The 16,943-nt window shown below is 31.6% G+C and overlaps 1 pseudogene; it reads left to right on the plus strand.

Moving 5' to 3' along the window:
• Positions 1 to 14,029: 14,029 nt before the first annotated feature.
• LOC107632645 (phosphoglucan, water dikinase, chloroplastic pseudogene) lies at positions 14,030 to 14,955 on the plus strand (annotated as a pseudogene).
• The last annotated feature ends 1,988 nt before the right edge of the window (positions 14,956 to 16,943 follow it).

The following is a 16,943-nucleotide window of genomic DNA, read 5'->3' on the forward strand; positions in this document are numbered from 1 at the left end:
TACATAAACATAAACTTTTAGAGCATTTATAAAAAAATTTAGTTATCTTATGTTTTAAAAATATATGTTAAAATTATAAGTTAAATTTTTTTATTAAAAATATAAAAAATTTAAAATTTTAGTATAATTATTTTTTATTTATTAAATAAAAATATTAAATTTTTTTATTAATAATAATTTTATTAATTATTATGTGTTTTTAAAACATATGTTAATTAATTTTTTTATAAAATTTTTTAAATAATTACAAAAATATTTAATAACAAAAAAATAATTAAAAACAACTAAAATTTATTTTATTTAATATTTATTAATTGTTATTAGAATAAAATAAATTTTGATTTTTTTATTTCTTTAATATTATCGAGGTAATTATTCACAAATAAAAATCTTACAATGATTATTAGTGAGTGACAACAAAATTAACGGCTGATCATACACTACTATGGTAATCATTAATGAATAGACATTTATTTCACGTGCTACCTCTGCGCGTTACGCATAACTATTTCATTGGAATATACAATTTGTTATCTTCTGACATTACAAACTGTAATTATTTTTGTTTTTTTTTTTTTTTTAACTATCATCCAAGCCGATATTGTGTACCACTAGTAGGAGGAAGGAGCCGCCACATTCTCTACGGTTGTTTCTTCTTTCACGTGTTCTGCCTAATGATTATTATGGACTTTGTGTCAACTAACTTAAAAAGCCCATTGAATTCCATTCTCTTTTATAATTGGCTGAAACTCAATTATTTTGCTTTTGTATTGGAAAAATTTATTTATTTGATTAATTAAATAGCTAAAGCCACAGAAATAAATAACAAAGAAGAGTTGTAACTTGTAAGGGTCGCCAAGCCAAGGCTCAATAATGTTAGGTTACTAGCTAGAAATACCGTCTCATTGTTAATTATCTCATAACTCTTGAACTAATATTCTTACTCTTAATTTGGAGATGTTAATTGCATAAAGCAAAACACATCTATGACAATATGTTATTAAAGAGTTATACTATGTGTACACTAAAATTAACTACTAATGTCAGTCACCAATATAAAATACATATTGAAATATAAATATATATTAAAAATAAATTAAACTACACATATATTTATGTATAAATACATTGGTAATTAATTTTAGTGGCTGATTTTAGTGTACAAATAATATTTTTGGTTATTAAATTAAAAGTCATATTATGATTATCAATTGTAGAGTAATAACATCAATTACCTCCCTTCTTTTTATTACTTTATAACTTTATATATCTATCATTTTACAATTAATTCATATATTTTTCTGAATTAATAGTTAGAAAAATAAATTTATCCTTCTAATTGATAGTTTTGAATTTTTGTTAAGTATTTAAAATAGAAGATAAATGAATTTTTTTAGAAAATTTTAAATATTTGTAATTGTGATTTTTTATTTATTTTATATAATATTTAAGGAGATATTTGAAACAATTTTAAAATACTTTATATCACCACCACTATATATTACTACAGACTTGAAAGTCACTAATCATCAAGTAAGAGTTAAACCAATCGTATAAGCAAAATGCATTTGAGCTTTCAACCAAAAGGATTTCGACAGCAATTGATTCTAAGGAAACAATGATAGAATTTTAAGAAAATAATGTTAACGAAAAAGATGGAAAGATATAGACATGCATCCAATAATGATAGCCTTATTATTTTTTACAACAATAAAATATATCTAATCACAATTATTATTGAATACAAACTTTTATATTAAAAAGTTGTAGCTTTTATATGAATACGTACAGAAAGTTCTCACTTTATACTTGATCTAAATATCTTTATAACAATTAAAATAATAAATATCCTATATATATAATAATTAAGTGAAAAAAATTGAAATTTTATTTAATTTAACAAATATTTTTATAAATTTAATTTTATGTACGGTTAGCATAAATAAATTTTACTTAGATATCTAATTTTATATTGTCATATTAAAAAATAATTATCTTTAAATTTATTACTAAAACATAATTAAGAATCTAAATGTATGACTTTGACAAATGAATCATTATATAAAACTTTTTATACGTAAATCTTCAATATTTTTTGTGGGGTAATATCACTCTATTATATTTTAATATTAAAAAAAAACAAATAGTTAGATTCATAATATTTCTGTTTCAAGAAATTATCCCTTTATTTTGTCGTGTTATAATTTGTTTTTGTTAAAAAAGAACAAATTCCATCAAATTTTCTGGGGCAGGAGACGAGAAAGGATAACTATTACCAAGGTCTCCATGTCATTATTACGTGGAAGACTATTTTCCAAGCTGGAAACTAATAAGGAAGAGAAATTAAAAAATACGTCAATTGCATAGCTTTCATTTTCAAAAGGGCAAAAGGGACTGTTTAATTAAGAAAAGGAAGAAGCAACCGAGAAAATTGGCAGCTAAAAAGGTTGACGGTCTTTATTATCGCTTTATCCATTCCAAAGGGTCATTTATGATTTATCGCGAAACTTGGAATCTAGAAGATGGATACCCACCCCTACAGTCAAGATTAAAGATTTCATGAAGAGGAGAACTAAATTAATATAGGTGAGTTCTTCGCTTAAGAATTTGATATCGAAATTGTCGAAATATACAGTACTTTTGAATGGAGTTTAATTATTACCGTCAACGAATGTGAATTGATTGAATGGTGTGGTATTTTTTAAGATTGTTATATATTCTTTGTTAATATTTAAAATTTTGTTTAACTATTATGTAAATTCAGACTACAAAACAAATATAAATTTTTTTTTTTGTTTATAGAAAAGGCTTCTGATTACTAAAATTATTGTTTTTCATTTGAATATAATATATTAAGCATTTTTATATTTAGTTTTTACATAATATATTTTAATAAATAATTAATTATTAAATACTGATATAATTGGTATTTTTTACTCTTAAAATAATTATTCTAACTTTTTTAGGTGTATTCTCTTGTTAATTAAAAATAAACAATAATAATAATTTAGTAATTTTATAATTAAATTTTAATTTTAAGTTACTCAATTAGCGTATAATGATTAATAAAAGTAATATGAGCAGGAGACAATAAAAATTTAACCATAATATATTAATAATATAAAAAAAATTATATTGGTACTCAAGGTTTTTTTATTTAATCAAAATTTTCTATTTATTAATTTAAATAAGAATACAAAAATATGATCAATTTGTACATTAATCTCATTGTCCTAGTCTGCAAAAGTAATACATTTTATTTTCATTTTTTATGGCTGTAATGAACCATAAATTTCCTTTCATTTTCATATTTTTGTTAATATAACTACAAAAAATTTTACAAATCTAATTTTTGTAGTGTCTAACTATAAAAATAAGACTAAATACACAAATTAATAAATTTATATTTTGTTATTTAAATAAAAATTATATTACTCAATCACTAATATTTACTTTTTTGTATAGTATAAATATAATTAGCTCAAATGATATAATATTATCTATAATTTTATATAAATAAATTATAACTTATATACAAAATTATCAATTATATATATATATATATATATATATATATATATATATATATATATATATAGTTTATGTCTTCTATCTAGTTATTATAAAAAATTTAATTAGATTTATTATTCATTCAATAAAATAAACAAAAATATTATAATTTAGATATGATAAAAATAAAAAAAATTACACCTTATTAACAAATATGAATATTATAATTATGTAACGACCAAATTTTTAGTAGGTCTAAATACTATCAGTTATTAGGCGCTATTTCTGAGTAAATTTATAAAATTGTAGACTTTGTACTATATATACTACACACAAGAATCTGCTGTGTTATCAGATTCGTATATGTTAGCCGGGTTTTATATGTCTTACAGTTTTAGTGTTAAAATTCAATCACAAATAATAATAGATAAATTATCACAAGATTTTTAAAATAATTATGTGAAAAACTACGGTGTTACACTATATATATAAACTTATATATTATTATTAATTAAAATGATAAAATATAATGTGTATATATAAATAATTATTAATTATTAAAATTTAATCTGACATATTAAAAGCAATAGATTTAATATTGTATGTATTGCCAGATTAATAAAAATAGTTAATTTATTATCTATATTTTTTTTAAAGTAATGAGAACACTAGTTAAATAAAAATTAAAGTATTTCAGATTTTCAGTAGGCTAACACAGTAATGTCTCATACTTTTACAAAAGTCATTTGTCCAATTCTTCAAGAGATAATTAACTCCGTTTAAAAGCTTTCATTTTTATTGGACCCACATGATAACACTTGTCTATATTCTAGTGGATATTTGAGCATTTCGGCAAATTCGGAACTGCAATCTTTAGGCACACGGAAGAACTCATCATTAATATATATGACAAATTAAAATCAAAACATTTGTTTATATATAAATTTATTATAATACAATAATCTGTAAAAAAAATAATTTTTATATACTATTAAAATAAACGAATTTTATACAAATGAGTAATTATATATTGTTCGGTAGTCGGGTACCGGACGGTTCGGGTAGGTATCCTGGATGGAGAGGGGGAGATCTCGCCTGGTCGTACGTCACCGGGTTGGGAGGAGACGATGTCCCGAGCACTTTGCGTGAGGAGGGGTGTCACCTGCAAGGACACTCCGACGCTCTAATCAGTGATATATGCAGGCAAAAAAGGGTAAGTGGTATGTAACGTACCTCGAGAGAAGGGCAAGACCTTCCCCATATATACCGTGTCAGAGGTGGGCCCATCAAGGACATACCCACCTTCCTTGATGCTTCCTTCACACAGCTGTAGCGTAGCTGTCAGGGACGTGTGTCCGGATCGACGACTGGGCGTCTCGCTCCTGACCGTTCGGGTCGGGTGGTGCTCGGGTCGGGCCGGCCCGCTAGTGGTTTGGGTCAGGCCGTAACATATATTATCATATCAACTAACAAAAATAATTAATTTTTATTTACTTATTTTAACATATAAATCTAATTAGATGATTATTTAAATTAAAATTAATTTTTTTATAAAAAATATAAATTTATGAAAATATATATGAGTATAAGTAATATAATAAGATGTATGTAGGATAATATATCTTAAATTTGATATTTTATACTAAATAAAGATCTTTTATAGAATAGAACTCATCAATTATCATATCTGATTGAACGTTATAATTTCTTTTTCAATGTAAACAATCACATAATTTTTTTAAAAAATTGGCTTCTATCTTGTTCTAAAATCTTATTTTAACAATTTTTATTATTAAAAAAATCTATTTAATTGTTGTCATTAAAACAAGAGTTAAAATAAGTCAAATTAATCTATCAACAAAAATTAAAATTTATATGTTTATTATACATTCTTTCAATTTCAACCTAAAATGAAAATTTATATATTTAGTATATATAAGAAAATTTTAAAATAATTAAAATCTAAAAAATTAGCATCATAAACTACAGAATACATCCACAATTAACATTGGAAATTCATACCACAATTCATAAATTAATTTAATCAAATTGAAAATACATACCACAATTTATATATTATTTTAATATAATTTTTAATATATATATTTTGATGCATATATTAGGAGAGACTCAAACCTAATATTTCTGTGCCAAGAAGGGTAGGATTGCATCTCCACATGAAAAGGATTATACTCGCATATCCGCAGTATTTATTCACATCCGATCCGCACTCTGGTAAGATCTCCCTCTCCTCTCTCACCCAGACCCAGTCCCATTCACTGTCCCAGACTCGCCGTTCACATCATCCATCGTTGTCGTTCATCTCCATCACCAAGGCGTCGTTCATCATCGCGTCTCCTCCGTCGTCAGCTCAGACCACTGAGACTACGTCTACTTCTCCATCTCCATTGTCGCGTTGTCGTCTCCTCCTTCGGCGCGGTGGTTGTCTCCTCCATCGGTGCAGTCGTCGTCGTCTTTGTTCGTTGTCACTGCTCATCACTGCTCCTTGCTTATCACTACTACTCGTCCGCTCATCTCTACTCTTTCGTCGCTTGCATCCTTTCTTCATTTTATTTATGCTTCTAAAATGCAGATATGCTTCTGCTCAATCAGGATTCCAATTCTATTTTTTTTATTTTGTTGATATTTGATTTTTGAAATACAGATCTATTTTTGCTTGTTGTTTCTAGATCTAATTATGTTTATTTTACTTTTGATTCATTGTTTCTATTTCTATTATTAAAAAGAATGCGTTTAATTTTTGAAATGTATATCTTTGTTACTGTTGTGGTGCCTATAATTGATATATTGTAGTGTAAACATTGATGCCAAATTAGGGATTTAGGGTTCAATTTCTATTTTTTTTAATTTTGTTGATTTTTTTAAAATTAAAAATATTTTTATTTTTACGGATATATATCAAATCCGATCCGATCCTATCTGCAAATGTATATATCAGATCCAAGTACAAAAAGTACGAATATTGGATCTGATCCGATCCGTGTGTAGCCCTAAGGAAGGGGGTTAACTGCCATCTAAGCTACAATTTATTAGCTTGAATATAATTATACTACATCACATCTCAAAAACTACAATAACAAACTGGAAGGAGTAAAAATGGGTCTATAGTCCAATTAGAAAAATTTTATTAGGAGTAGAATTTACTACAAATAGAGTAATAGTGATAGAATAAAAAAACCATGAATTGAATAATTTGTATCTTTCCTTCTTTATAATTTCATCAATGGAATTATACGCTCCTTCTTGCTTTTTTTTTTTTTTAATTTCTCTATAATTGATTAATTTTTTTCTTATTCTAAATTCTCCACCTTACCATGGTGCTTTCATTGACCACTATTTTCAATTTTTATGGTGGCTTGCTGGACTTGATTAGGAAACAATCTAATACAGTTTTAGAACATTACGATGAATTGTTGGCTTGTGCACAGAGCATTAATATCACAGATTCTGAGTTATTGTTTTCATGTTTCATTATTGGATTAAAAGCTTAAATTCAAAGAGAAGTGTTTAGTTAAAATCTTAAATCTATGTTGAAAGCTTGGTTTATTGCAGAGCAACTAGATCTAGAATTTCAAGCACAGCAGACTTCTCAGATTCAGAACATAACCGAACACAAAATCACAACAAATTTAAAAATTCAAGCAATAACAGAATCAAAAACTCTAATATTCAACAACAATTTAACAAATCCAAACACAAAAAAGCTAGATTTACATTTAGAGTCTTCAGATTTGGGAGTGATTGACCATGATGCTGGAATGCAATCTCTAGTTTGTGCAACCAAAAACTATTTTCTTACAACAATTCTTAAAGTTCCTCTACTGAGAACCAGCGAAGACGATGTTCTCACTCCCTACATACTTGTCTTTTCAAGACTAACGAGGAAGCTTGCAGAGTTTTTGTTAAGTTCCTAAATACGCTACTTCTATTTGTATACATATTTTATAGATTTCCCTCGCCTTTATTATTATAATCTTGTAAGAGAGATAAGAGTTGTATGTTTTGTATATATGTATATGCATGTTTGTATTAGTGAAAAAAAGCTTTCAAATTTTCAAAAAAAAAATAGCGATACGATTTCGAGTCAAAGGCTCTTATTTTATTATTAAATATATGAAGTCATCGTAATACTTCTTACTATCAGAGTGACGTAGCCGGAAGCATGACATTTTGATAGTAAGGGTGTTATATTATGGTATCAGCGGTGGCACTAGACGGTATCGAGAGACTCATGGCCAGCAATGACATCATCGCAAATGAGAAGATGGAGAACCCAAATCTTGACCGGGCAAGGGTGGCGTTGGTGACGCGACCACCACCAAAGCCACCACATTTGAACTCGCACGCGGTGATCTTGGTCGGCATCAAGGACAAAGAAAAGGCAGATCTGACCATAGGTAGTGGCACCAAGGACGGCGCCTCTGTGAAGGGAGAGCAGATACTCACAAAGTCCTGGGTTGACAGCGTAGACATGGTGGAAGACACAACGACGACGGTGAGAAGAGGTGTTCTGTTCTATCATGTTCCCTCAATCGTGGCCAAGCCACCACCACTCACAGTGGCGCTTTTTCCATGGGACTGCAAGCGTAGATGCGACATAGAGAAGAAGCGAGATGAGGTGTTGTCTCTGTGGGTTGTGACAGACCGAGCAACAGCACATGAACCTGCCAAGGCAAAGTAGGCAGCAGAGATGCAGAGTGGTCAAGAGATGAATGGTAGCTATTTTGAGATGGTGTCCTCTCTCTTCAAGTGTAGCAACAAGACTGAGGAACACTACAAGAAAAATACTGAGAATCGTCGGATTTACCATCGGATTTAGCGGTGACAATTACAGTCAGATTTAGCGTCGGATTTAGCGATGGATTTGGTGAGAAATTCGTCATGTCAAATGGATACCAGCGGAGAGTCACTTCCGACGGTCAGCCAAGTAAATCTACATTTATCTTCTACAATTGTCAAAACATATTTATGGCTAGTAATAGAAAGGGTGCCAACTGGTCTCCAAATGTTAATATGTATTTAATTCAAAATTTGCATTTGGCATATTTGTACTGTAACTATAAAAAAAATTGCATGAAAAAATGCCATGTCAGCAGAACATACAATGAAAGGGAACTTCTTTTTCATATTATTCATCCTATCCAATGCTAAGTGTTCTAATCTATAGTGCCAATATTCCTAATGCAACTGAAATTATTGTTTGAATTGATGCAGTGATGCAATTCTTGGTTCTGACTTCTGATGTCATTAACTTCTTTGTCATTCCTCAATATGTACAAACTATCCCTCTCTAGCTAGTAGCTCCAATCATCTGCAAGGTAAGGTGTTCCTGAATCTTATACCATTTTGCATTAAAAGAAAAAGTACAAAGCATTAAGTTAGTAGCCTTTGAAATAGAAATGAGGTTGAATGTAAATGAAGGAACATATAGTACATCAGTTAGATAAAATCTACTGAAAAAAATATTGTTCAACTAATTGTTGCAACAACCTTTGAACAATTTGGCATTTTAACAATAACAAGGCTAGTGTAAGTTTGAAAAAGTTTGAGAGGAGGAAATGTGTGCAGTGGCACTCGTGTCCAAAATCCAATGATGTGTTTGCAAATTATGACTAGTGATAGAAAGTAAGTGATGTATACTTACGAATGGTGCAAGTACAGTTTGAGCAAAATTTTCACTATGAGGTTTGGGCTTTTGGTCATGTTGTTGGAAATCAAGGCTTCCTTCTACTTTTCAGAAAACAAACCATCGATACTGAGACGATTCTTTCCTTCAGGCTTGGTGGCATTGCTAAATTCATCAGTCTCTTCAACAGTTTTGTTGTCAACTACAATGTTGTTTATGTTAGCATTGTTCACTTTATGCCTTCTTTGCATGTATGGAGGGTAACCATACTTTTGATAGCATGTGTTCACAATGTGGCCTTTTTTGCTATAGTATGTGCAAATTTTGGGAGGACCTCTCCCTCCTCTCCGTGATTTACCACCACGTATCTGTCCTTTTCCTCTATTGTGTCTTCTATCTCTTTGGTTTTGTATTCCAGCATTCATTGCATTTGTTAGAAACAAAAGACTAAACTGGAGGAATGATTTGTGTATTATTGAGTGTAATCAAGTTGTATATTCAAGTTGTATAGAATGATACAATATAAAAGGGTATTTATAGGTACTAAGAGAATCAAAATAATAAAGACGTAATCTCCTATAATAAATATTTAGATATACTAAATAATACTAATTAATCCTAATTGATCTTAATTATATTCTAACAGCATTCACCAAAATTCCTAGATCACTCTCAAAAACATGGATAAACTGCCTCTCTTGCTACAGAGGCAAAGAGAAAACATTACTAATATTCAGAAGAGGCTTCATCAACATATTGAACACTCAATCCTCTTAGGAATCTAATGACACAACTTTCTTGACTATATCTCTTAACCATTTCTGATTCACATTTATACATTCACAAGTTGGAATTAGCCTGAACTCGTCTAATTCTTCCCAACTCCTTAAGCTTGGTGAAATAGACTATGATCGACAATTCTCCTTGCCTCACACTAAACAAATCTTCTTGCAATTTTGCTACTCTAAACATTTCCCTTGGTAGAATCGGTGTTTGAGATCTTCCCAAAACTCAAAAGCATTATAACAACATATGACCCTTTGCATTATCTTAGAGCTCAATAAAGCATAGAGCCATGAAAGCACCATGGTTTTGCATCTATCTCATGCCTCAAAGGTTGGATCACATTGTTATGGCTTTCTCAATGTTCCATAATAAACCTAATCTTGTTCTTCGACTTTATAGAAATCCATACCAATCTTACCTAGACATGATAGTTTCTAGTGTTCAGAGGAGTTGTGGTTAGAGGAATACTTGGATGTTTACTTGCATGTACAAAGTAAGGTCTGGATGGATCTGGCATCGGATTCGCGTTAGATTTGGAAGCTTGAGCTTGAAACGCAGATAATTGGCTCATGATTTACACAAACGTCTGAAAATTGTTTGCAGAAAAGCTTTGATTTTGGTCTGGATTCATCTCTTCACCATCTGGTGTCATGGCTAACATTAATGAGCCTTCACACTAGGAGAGCCAGATCTCACGAGCCTTGATACAATGGAGTCTCTCAAAGCTCGATCTTCATACCTCCATGCTTACTATACCATGGGAAAACTTTGGTTTTTAATGTGGAGTTTGTGAGATGGACATGAGTGAGAAGAGAGAATTTAGAGAGAAGCACGATTAAGAAATAAAACATGAAAAGGATGAATCACACCTTGCTCAATTGATGCTATTAGTTTGGAAAAGTATGGGGAGCCAATATAATTGCTCTACAATGTGTACAATGAAGATAATTTTATAATTAAAATCAAATGATAATTAAAATAATTAATTATTATTTATTTCAAATTTCAAATTCAAATGAAATTAGGATTCTCCATTTGTTATTACTTCCTTCGTCTAACCCCCTCTCCTTTTGACCTAGCAGAAACCCCTCCCCCAATTTGATCGAGCAGCCACCGAAGAGAGCCCCACCGCCGGCGCTGGAGTACCAACCTCCATGAAGTCCGCTGCAACCTGAGCAGTCGGCGCTACCTAATCGGTCCTCCCGTACGAGTGGAGTGTTTCCTTCACGCTTGGTGTTCACTGCTGCCATCGTCCAGCGTGCCTCCCTCGTTCTACCATCGAGCGCCAGTCGTTGACTAGGAGCTTCCTGTCGCCATCGCCTTGCCACCGGACATCTGCACGCCCGTGTGGACCTGTGTCGCACCATACTCATCTTTGAACGCCGTGTCTTCTTTGCGCTGCTTGTGATCTGCCATCAATGAATCCAACACCACCATTCCTTCTGTCTGATCGCGACGCTTCTCTTCGTCCCCCTCTTGGACTACAAAAGATTAGTATAAAGCTATCGTTCTACTCTATAGTGTATGTTTGTTTGACACCTAGGTTTCAGATGTTCTTTGATTAGGTGTATGCTAATTTTGAAGTTTATGGTGGTGCAATGGGATTGAGTTCTTGCTGTTCATATATGGTGGGGCTCCATACCAGACTCAGGAGAGTAAGCTTAGGAGAGGTGTTGATATTGTTGTTGGCACTCCAGGTCGCGTGAAGGTATTGCCTTTATAATATTTGTTGGGTTCATATAATGGTTTTTCATTTTTGCAATATGATTCATACCTATTGCCAATTTTGATAGTAGAAGTTTCAGTTTATTTAATGGCTATTGTTGATTTTATATAGGATCATATAGAGAGGGAAAATATTGACCTGATCCAGCTAAAGTTCCGTGTCCTTGATGAGGCTAATGAGATGCTCAGAATGAGTTTTGTTGAAGATGTGGAACTAATTTTAGGTATTTGGTTTGGTTTTTGCCTCTTTGGCCAAATTTCATTTTTTTAAATCTATAATTTATAAATTATTTGAGGCCACTGATGTTCCATGCCAGTGTTTGATTTTTTACTCTGTAGCTTCCTTCTTTTTTCAGTATAACAATAGTCCTTGATTTTCACAGGCAAGGTACAAGATGTTAGCAAAGTTCATACACTTCTTTTCAATACTACTTTGCCAGACTGGGTTAAACATGTATGTTTTGTCATCATCCTATGTTCTAATTCATTTTCTTACAATATATTTTTTCCTTATGAAATGTTATTTTGTTGTCAGATTTCTGGAAAATTTCTGAAACTAGATAAAAAAAATTGCAGATCTGGTGGGAAATGCAAAAATGAAGGCTAGCACCAATGTTAGACATATTGTTCTTCCATGTAACGTTTCTGCCAGGGCCCAGCTTATCCCAGACATTATACGCTGTTATAGTAGGCTATTTTTTTTGTCATTCATTTCTTATTTCTACATCATTTTATGAATACTTAGAAGCATTTATTTAACTTATGATTTTGTTTCAGTGGAGGCCGAACAATTATATTTACTGAGAAAAAAGAGTCTGCTTCTGAGCTTGCCGGCTTGTTGCCTGGAGCAAGAGCTCTACATGGTGATATACAGCAATCACAACGTGAGGTGAGCTGCTACATGTATTTCAAAGATTTTTTTGGAGATTTTCATCTTACATGTTCACCATGTTGCAAGTTGTTTTGAAATTGATTTCCTTGTGTAATGACCCCATGCTGTTGTTTTTCAAATAACAATGATTGGATTCTGCTTTTGCTATTTTTCCTCTTCTCTTAAACTCTCCACCATTATTGCAGGTTACACTGTCTGGTTTTAGGCCGGATGTTCATTTTACTAGGTAGGTCAATAGTTATTTTCATTCTAATTTGGATGTTTATTTGATTTGGATTGAATTTAATATAATTTTGCCTGATTAGAAGAATTTGTTAAAAAATATTGTGAGCATGGTGCCTATTATAAACTGAAATTTGTTAAAAGTGGTTTTAATATAGGCCGGATGTTCATTTTACTAGGTAGGTCGATAGTTATTTTCATTCTAATTTAGATGTTTATGTGATTTGGATTGAATTTAATATAATTTTACCTGATTAGAAGTATTTGTTAAAAAATAGTGAGCATGGTGCCTATTATAAACTGAAATTTTACTAATACGCTTAATCCTGTTTAAGTTAGTCATTTTCTTGGTGGTTTATATTGCTGATATTTATGTCATAGTACCATATGTCACTTAATTCCTTTGGTTGGTTTTTTTTTTGTTGTGTTTGATTGCAGGTCGTGAAAGTGACGGGTGTGACTGACTGATGAGACGAAACTTAGTCATATTGTAGAATTGGATTTAGTGTACCATTCACTGAATTCAAGTATGATTGGAGTTGTTGTAGTTAGATATAAGTGATTAAGTTATAGCAGAGTTATGTGACATTTAGATTTGTAAAAGAAATACTAATTTGTATTTTTCTTTAGCCATTTAAACTAAGTTGGATGTTCATTTTATTATAATTGCAAATGGTTCTTTCCATTCTAAAGTAGATGGTTATTTTGGGTATATTATTTATCTTTTACTTGATTTCCTGCATTTTGTTTGCATATGGCCTGTAATTTTTTTATTATGTGGGTTGAATTAGATTTAGTTTAATTTGATTGAGTTCAAGTTGAGTTTTAGTTATGCCATTTAAACATGATGCACGAGTGGTATTTTTGGTCAATTGCTTAGTTATTTTTTATCAACTAATGTGGATGTTCATTTTACTGTCTATGCGAATTGTTCCTTTCTTTTTAAAGTGGATGTTTATTTTATATATACCATTTGTCCTTTACTTAATTTTCTGGTTTTTGCATCCGCATGCTCCGCGTATTTTTTTGTTTCATGGTTTAGAAATTATAGATTAAAATAGAATTCTTGTAAACATTGATATTAAATTGAAAAATAAATAAAGTCTTAATTTAAAATTAAAATAAATGTTTTTTATTACATAACATTTACATGAGATATATAATTTATAGTTTAGAGAAATACTAGAAAGTCAACAGTTAGTCATCAATATTTAAAAGTGTGTTAACATAAGAAGAATCTTCAAGAAATGCTGCATCATGATGACAATATTAAGCTCTTCAAGGCTAAGTTAAGGAAATTTGTTATGAGCTCTCTACTTGTAATTTTTCACCAACATTTTGGCTGCTAGAGATTGTACTTGTGATCCCTCTTTCTCTTCCTTGCTCTTCAATTTTGTAACCAGTATGATAGCTGATGTGCACTGAAAAACAGGAACACAGCTCAATTTTCAGGCATATCAATTACTAGTGTGTAGCAAGAACTCATTAACGCCAAGCTTTAGAAGATAATCAACAATCTATGAAAAAAAATTTAACCTCAAAAAAGCATAACTAAATGATTAACTAAATAATTGCTTTCACTATAACCAATAAAACAGAGTGAAACTCAATTCCAACACAAAATAATTGTTCTGGAAGTTTTCCAATTGTCAATTAATATAATGTTTGGTTTTATTTGCTACATATTGTGTCTTGCTGTCTAATAGAATTTGGCCCTTGCTTCTTTACCATAACTTTTCATTGATATACAGGAAGTTCTTGAAATCCGTAAGATTCATCCATGTTTGCCATCTTTCAAGGCTGAATTCACTGCATCTGTTCCTCTGACTCGAATTAGAGATATTGCTCACCGGAATGACATCCCATATGACCTCAAGGTTGTTTTCCCATAGTACCTCAAGTATGTAATCCCATTTCAGTTTAATGTATGATAGATTGCCTATTTCATGCTCTTTTTTGGTAGTTACAAATTAAGCACACTATACAACACAAGCTTCACCGAAATGGTGGTCCTGAAGATTTGGTTGCGACAAAAGCTATGCTTGCTAAAATCACAAAGAACCCTAGAGAATATAATCAAGCATTTGTGGAGCAATTCAAGATATTTCATCAAGAACTCAAGGACTTCTTTAATGCTAGCAGGTTTATCTTAAATTTTCAGTATCACTTGTAAACATATGTAAATTAAACTTGTTTTTCTTATCTTAATTCAAAATATCATCTTATGAGACATGTTATATGTCATGGTATTTTCTATTGAAGACCTTTAACCTTCTACTGGATCACTACATCATTTGAGTGCATGATTAGACATTATAAACCAATAGATCGATCATGAAACTTCATGCATTCATTGACAAGACTGAGCATGTAACCCAGTGCATGCATCTGTGCAATTGTGTGGTTTGGTGATTGTCATGCAACCTTTCCCGTTGTGTTAAGACTGTTCCTAGGACTACAAACTCTGGGTTGTGACCACCAAAGTCATACAACAACAACTTTACTGTTGCATCATACCTTGCTGTCTCTTGTGATTTCCAACAGCTGTAAGAGAGAGAAAAAACTTCATTTCTTGTTCTGTTTATGGAACTTAATTGTTGTTCACTTTAAGAGTGAACATAGTACCTTAATCTCAAAGAGATAGTCAAATTACTTTTACAGCTAAATAACTTATTCTAAAGAAAATGAACATCCGTCTTAGTTGATACTAAACATCTAACAAATTAACCAAAATTTCATCCGTGCACCATGTTTAAATAGCCTAACTCAAACCCAACTTCAATTCAAGAAAACATTAACTAAGTCTAATCCAATTTTTCTTCATTACTCCGAAATCACTTAACAAAAGAAACTAGTGGAGCATGTACATGTAGAATTCAGCAAATCAAGCAAAAGATCAATACTATAAGTAAAATAAACATCCACTTTTCGAATAAACAAATCATCTGCATACATAGTAAAATGAGCATCTATTTTAATTGATAATAAACATCTAACAAATTAAGAACTTCTATTCAATTATTACATTCTTAATTAAAATCCAATACCACCACCAACATCACAAACAGACAGCATATATGCAGAAAAAGAAAAAGAACTATCATCAAAACCAACCATCCGATATCCTGCTAAAGTAACCATCCAATTAGGGTCAACTACAGATCGACAATGATCAGCTTGCGTATGTCACACTGCATGCAAAGGACAACCAGGCGAGGGAAAAATATTATGCTATTTGAACCAGATTACCTAAATTTTGCGGCCTTTCCCACGCTATCCTTAAATCAATTTCAACAATCTCATCAAACATCTTATTCAACATGTTCCCACATACTAAAATTGCATGTATTCGGTTTTCCACCATGTACAATCAAACATCTCAGCAGGCAAAACTGTGTCTAGAACACGAAGCAACAGAAAGATGAATCTTGAAAAAAGAAAATTAACCCACTAACTGTAGATGATTGACGACGGTCGGAGATGGGGGGCCTTAACACTAACGAGACCCTGGACTGTCGAATGGTCACGACATCAACTCTCCGACGCAGGAGGCAGGATCGGGGCAACAGGCTGACGCAGAGATGACGCGCGGGAAGCAGGTCCGGGTACTACTGTTCGGGTCGGCGCCGATGACTGGTCCACGGCACGAGGGGACGCAAGGCTAGGATGTTCAGCTCAGAACGGTGCGTCGCGGTTGCTTCTAGCAACCGGGTACAGGTGCGGAAGCTGGGCGCTGCAGAAGGGGGTGGGCGATGCAATTCTCGTCCGAGCTGCGGCAGGTTGCGGGTGCACGCGGTGACGAGAGGGTTGGGGGCAGGTTGAGCAGCGACAATGTGGGATTTTGGGGAGAGAGGGTTACTACGGTCAAAATAGGTAAATGGGAATAATTTGAAATTGGGGTTTTCAATTAGGGTAAATGATGGTTTATTTTTATTTTTATTTTAAAATGGGCCAAATTAAAATTTCATTGTATATATTGTATAGATATTTCATTGTCTCCCTAGCGGGACTCTATTAGTTTATATACATCAGTCAATCACATTTATTGTGCACTCAATTGATCTAACTTTCTAACTGTGATTAAGTTACAATTCTAACTAACTTGTGCCAGCTATACAATAATCTAACTAACTAGATTTTAGATTGGGTTAAGTTGCCGGG

The sequence above is a fragment of the Arachis ipaensis genome, chromosome B3, assembly GCF_059453495.1.
Source record: "Arachis ipaensis isolate K30076 ecotype BB chromosome B3, ASM5945349v1, whole genome shotgun sequence".
In the NCBI taxonomy this organism is placed as follows: domain Eukaryota; kingdom Viridiplantae; phylum Streptophyta; class Magnoliopsida; order Fabales; family Fabaceae; genus Arachis; species Arachis ipaensis.